This window comes from Silene latifolia, chromosome 3 (genome assembly GCF_048544455.1).
Source record: "Silene latifolia isolate original U9 population chromosome 3, ASM4854445v1, whole genome shotgun sequence".
NCBI lineage: Eukaryota > Viridiplantae > Streptophyta > Magnoliopsida > Caryophyllales > Caryophyllaceae > Silene > Silene latifolia.
In genome coordinates, this window is record NC_133528.1 from 149,101,919 (window position 1) to 149,107,918 (window position 6,000).

Consider the following 6,000-nt stretch of genomic DNA (forward strand, 5'->3'; position numbering starts at 1 on the left):
GCCACTACTAATGACGTGTTTCCTTCACAAAACACGCCATTAGTAATAACGTGTTTCAGGTATAGAAATCCCGAGCCTACGTGGATACCATTTTGACAAATATTTTCAAAACTGACCCAAAACGATAAATATTTTATTTTTGACCACTAACTTTTATTGTTTTCTTATTGTTTATACCCACCTCGGACTTTATACATCGTTTCTCGTACTTTACTTTTGCAATTTACTTTTTTTTAGGAGATTTTAAAAAAGAAAAGAAAATAATTTAGCACATAACGTCAATTGTTTAATGACATTCCTAAATCATTATGTCAATACTTCAAGACTTATATATACTAGTATAAAGTATGCATTTTTAAATTTTAAAGATTCAACTTAAACCTTCGATAAAATTACCATTTTTAAACTATGGATCGAGATCGTCACTTTCTTCGTTCCTCTTTCAACCGCTTCTTTCTCACCAGTCACCACATTCAATTGAATAATTTAGGGTTTTTTTAGGAGATTCTAATGGAATTTACTGCTTCCAGTATCAAAACTTGTGCACTAATAATTTCCAATTGTTTGGTAACAATTTCTCTTCCTCCTCTTTCTTTTATGCTATTTAATTTGTTACAATTTTTTTTTATGTCTTTTGGAGTGTTCTTTCTTTTTAGCTTAATTGATTACTCATTCCGTCTCAATCATTCGTTTACCTTTGATTAAATAACCCTAAATATGAAAGGTAAACAAATGATTGGGACGGAGGGAGTACTTATTATGTTCAATGTTTAATTCTTTGTTATTGAACATGTTTAAAACTCTGTATTATATTTAAAATATTAAGCAGCACGTTTAGAATTGACTTAAGTACTGAGTAGTGTGAGGGAGTAATAATCGTTGTTTATAATTGATGACTTGGTGGCTATTAAATTATTAGTGACCTAAATGATAATTATTATTGTTTTTTAGCGTGTTAATTAACCCGGCTTTAGAAGTTCGAGCATTACTACTTTACTAGGGTCTTTTGTGTAGGACTGATATTAGTTGATGTCGTGAGGGTGGCTTAGACCGTTAGTTGATGTAAATGATGGTTATGGTTGTTTTTAGGGTGTTAGTTAAGCCGACATGGCGACATTAGAAATTCGAGCATAACTAGGATCATATCGGTAGGATTAGTATTAATTAATGTCATGAGAGTAGGTTAATTGATTAATTCTGGTAATTTCCTCTATTTATGCCGTAATCAATTGATATAATGAATCGAAATAAGTAAATAGGGAAATGCTGAAGATAATGAAGAACAGTAGCTTTTATGAATATCGAGTGAGTGAATGGGTAATTGAGAGAATTTGTTGGGTTTGTGGTTCGATTTGAGCCGTAGATTTTTGAGTTGGGCATATAATTTTGTGGATCCAACTAATTTATCCTTTACGACTGTTCCTCAAGTTTACCCATGAACCAGTCCACCAAGGACTATACATCCCTGCAGTTATGGGAAAGAAAGAGCCTGGCCCAACAGGGGTAGCACGTCCCTCACTTAAAGCGTGCCTCTGTATTGACTGAATCACTCAAACACTCTAGTCTGTGGAGCCAGTGAACCGCCCGAGCTGGTTAGATGGGTGGGGAAGTCCTTCCGTCACAGTTAATCCTAGTTAATCCTAGAACTGGTAGGAGCAAACCTCATCAAGCCTATACCAGTTAGGCTGAACTTCAACACCCAAGAATTGAATCCCAAACGCTTGCAATCTAGACAATCAAGTTGATGTTAAATTGGGTCATATTAAATATCGGTTATTTTGGGTCAACATCAATTTTGGAGTGGTCAAATTTGGGTTGACCTAAGACCTAAGTATGTTGGATCCAGTCTCAACTTTTCAGATAAGTTGCATTCATATGGATTTAGCTAGTATGAGAATGAAAATTTATTTGGCTTACTAGAGGTATGGTTGGATTATTGGGAACGAATTGAAATTTAGATATTTAATGGTTTCTAACTTCATCCCTACCTCGGAAATCTTGAACCACTTTTTCATTGGGTTCCAGACATCATTCATTTATTAATGAACTTTTTCTCTTGAACTAAGTGTGAATTCCGTGTTCATTTTTGTCCAAATGTCCAATTATCTCTTATACAAACGCAGTAGTTTTAAAACTTTTAACACAAAGATAGTACTCCCTCCGCACATAAGTGTTCACCCCCATTTCTTTAATATATGTGAGGTGTATTTTAATGAAATGGGGCGAACATAGGTGTGTGGAGTGAGTAACTTAAAAAAAAAACGAATTTCCAAAGGTACTTGGTACTAGTATTTAAAATTTATTCTGATTACTTGCTCAACATGTCTTAATGATAGACATTATTTTCTCTTATAGGACTTGGTAGGAATGGTTGGTGGCTCTCGTCTTACGGTTTTCCATAGGAAATGTCCTCATCTTTTTTTTTTTTTTTTTTTTTTTTTCAAATACATCAATTACTTAATAAAATGTCAAATTAGATTATGGCCTTAAGGGCATGTAGGAAGCAGAATCTGCCTTCTTATGAAATTGAAGAGATTGATCGACGTCACATGCATCTATATTCAGTGATGTAACCATGATTTGAAGTTACATGATATAAATTCAAGGGCGAATTGAAAGGCAGGAGGAAATATTAATTAGAAGTTCCAAATTGCAATACTATAGGCCCTACTGTCTCCTTCATTTTGCCACTAGTTTAAAAAAAAATGATGTTGTTAATTGTTTATCTGAGTTGACAAAATCTTAATATTTCTTTAAAGCATATGGAGTTCAACTTGTGCGTCTTAAAAAGTCTTAAACAGGGACAAAATTTATTAACTTCCATTAATTTGATTTTTTCTCTACTATCGTATTAGTATAGTACAAATAGGATAATGTATATACCGAAATAGTTTATTTTGTGTGAGAGTGATGTATGCATATAACCAAGTCATTAATTAATTTTACCGAATAGTGTATACCATGAATAAGTATCTTGTTCGCATATAATGGTCTCATTTGAGTTTTTGTAATACCAAGGTTCTCTCTGATATTGTCCGGTACGACTTGGCTTATATAAGTGTATTAAGTTGTCATTCGTCAGAATCTGTGTAAAAAGTGGAGGAGTTAGCTATTAATCTGCATGCTTAAACCGTTTCAGACATTCGCTTGTCTTTGTTTAAAATCTACCTCGTATAACAAAAGGTAAACAACTGATTGGACCTACGGAGTGGTTTGGAATAAATCTTAATAAGGCATACAATGTTTCAGCCGAGACTTTACACCAACTTCAGTGAGATGTTTAAACATTTCAAATGTTTAATTAAAATTTCCGATTCTTTTTAACTCTACCTTATTTCATTCCCTTATTTTAAAATTCTGGATGTGTATACAGGATAAATTCATGGGTAATGCACAGGATAAATTCATGGATAATGGTTCTTGAAGAGGCTTGAAATTTGCGCTCCGTCGTCCAAGTACTCTACCTTTGTGACATAGGCTAAACTTTGAATCAGGTTCTTAGATTTTTATTAAAAAGCATTTACTGATTTGAGATTATAGACTGTTTTTGTCTGATCATTTTGGCCGTCTTGATGGATTTATGCCTAAACGGTTTAGGATGATGATTTATGTTAGCCGACCCCAGAATCATGTTAGCCGACCCTAGAATCATGTTAGGACCAAGCCTTCGTTGTTTGTTATTGTTGCAATATTGCATATGATTATGTAGTCGAGATAAGCTTTGGGTGATATTATATATTTGTTGTTTTTGTTTCCGGGCTAAGACTTAGAATTCCAATTTTTATAAAAAAAATTACGTCCGAAAGCTATGATGTAAGGTAGTGTTTTGAAACACGGAATTGATTTCATTTTCATGATTTCAATCGTAGAAATCCAAATGTTTGAATTCAATTTCGAATCCATTTCCAAAATAGCGTTTGGGAAACTCATGGAATCGGAATTAGACTTGGCCGAGACGGATATGGGTCGAGATCATCGGATGTTTTGTATTTGAAAAAACATAAATATTGTCACGGAAAATATTTGCGATCGGAAAAAATATCATAAATAAAAATATTGCGATGAAATTTGCGTCACAAAATAAAACGTAAGAAGTGATGAAATTGAAATGACTATTATATGGTAGGTTTGAATTGATAAGGAATTGAGTCAATTCCAATTCCAAATTCTCTAAACCTTTTCGTGTTTAAGGCCATTACATCATGTTTATGAGCCATCTTTATGGTGGTGGCTTTATCTGCTTTATAAAATGAGGATTGGGTACCCCATTAATTTTCACCTATATGATAGAGCGATTTAGCTTGATAGAACACACATGATGAGAGTTCTCCATCCATGATGTCTTCTTCAATCTCTCTCTCTCTCTATCTTCCGAGCATGCCATAGAGTTCCGTGGTTGAGTACACAACCTATAGGAGCGTTTCGTGTTTTGTGACCCGGGAGACCTCACCCATATCGATTATTAGCTACACTACTACTACCACCACCACTACTACTACCACTACAACTACCACCACCACCACCACCACCACCACTACTACCACTACTACCACCACCACCACTACCACCACCACTACTACCACTACTACCACCACCACCACTACTACCACTACTACTACCACCACCACCACCACCACTACCACTACTACTACCGCCACCGCCACCACCACTAGTTTAATAGAAATTATTACATCCTATGTCCCATTATCCCTCCTTATAACACATCATTAGTTTAATAGAAATTATTACATTTTTATTATGTGATGGATGATGTGTCGTAATACTCTAATACTATAATACTCTAAAACCAACAACAATAATCATAATATAATAAAACTTGACAAAAATAATCAAAAGTAAATCGGAAGACAAATTTAGTCTTAATTTAATTGAAAGGTAAACACGAGTATAAAGGATGAGAGATTGAAGCCGTCAGATGTAATTACTATGGTGGAGATAAGGGCTAGCGGGGTGAACGCTCCCAATAGAAAATGAAAAGTTCGAAATTTTAGTTAAGTTTCTGAGGCTTCTTTTCGAATTTACCTTGTGGCAAATAATTAAACAAAATCATAGTACAATGCAAAGAAAGGAAATGGATACAAACATAAAAATTACCAAAAATTAGTGATATGACAAAATAACCGAGAATAAGTATATTAAATATTAAATATGGGTAAATTATACTCTTCAGACTCGCACATGCTAGACATTTACTCATTATTGCGTAAACTCACGAGAAATAACAAAGAATACACATGCGGAGGCTTTTGGTGCCCCCTCCAATCCAATCACATAAAAGGTCTAAGAGTGACAAATACAAAGGAATCGAGCAATAATCCAATAAAGGTTTTTGAAAAGAAATCAAATAAAAATTCAAAATCAGTTTGATTTTGAAATAGAGTTAATCTCACAATTTAGAAAGTAAGACAAATCACTCTAACAATCCCATTAGAATATCATATAACGTGCACAAGTGACCATTCAATCCTACCACCAATCATCTAAACAAGCGACAAACAAGTGCATCCTTGCTCTACACGGGTCACACATATAAACCTAAATTTCTTGTTTGTAACATCTCGAAGAGGATTTTTAGGGGTTGCAACGAGGATAAGAGTTGAAGTTGTAGATTTTTCTAGGGATGTAGTGGTCATATGGTACTATCTCCTTCATTTTGCCACTAGTTTTAAAAAAATGATGTTCTCAATTGTTGATCTCATATGACAAGATCTTAATTGTTCTTTAAGGGATATGGTGTTCAACTGGTATATCTTAAAAAGGGACAAATTATTTTCAACTTTCATTAATATGACTTTTTCTCTACCATTTTACTAGTATACTACAATCAGGATAATGTATACCGAAATAGTTAATTTTGGGTGAGAGTGATGTATGCATATAACCAAGTCATTAATTAATTTTACGGACATAAAATAAGTATCTTGTTCGCATATAATGGTCTCATTTGTGTTTTTGTAATACAATGATACTCTGACTTCT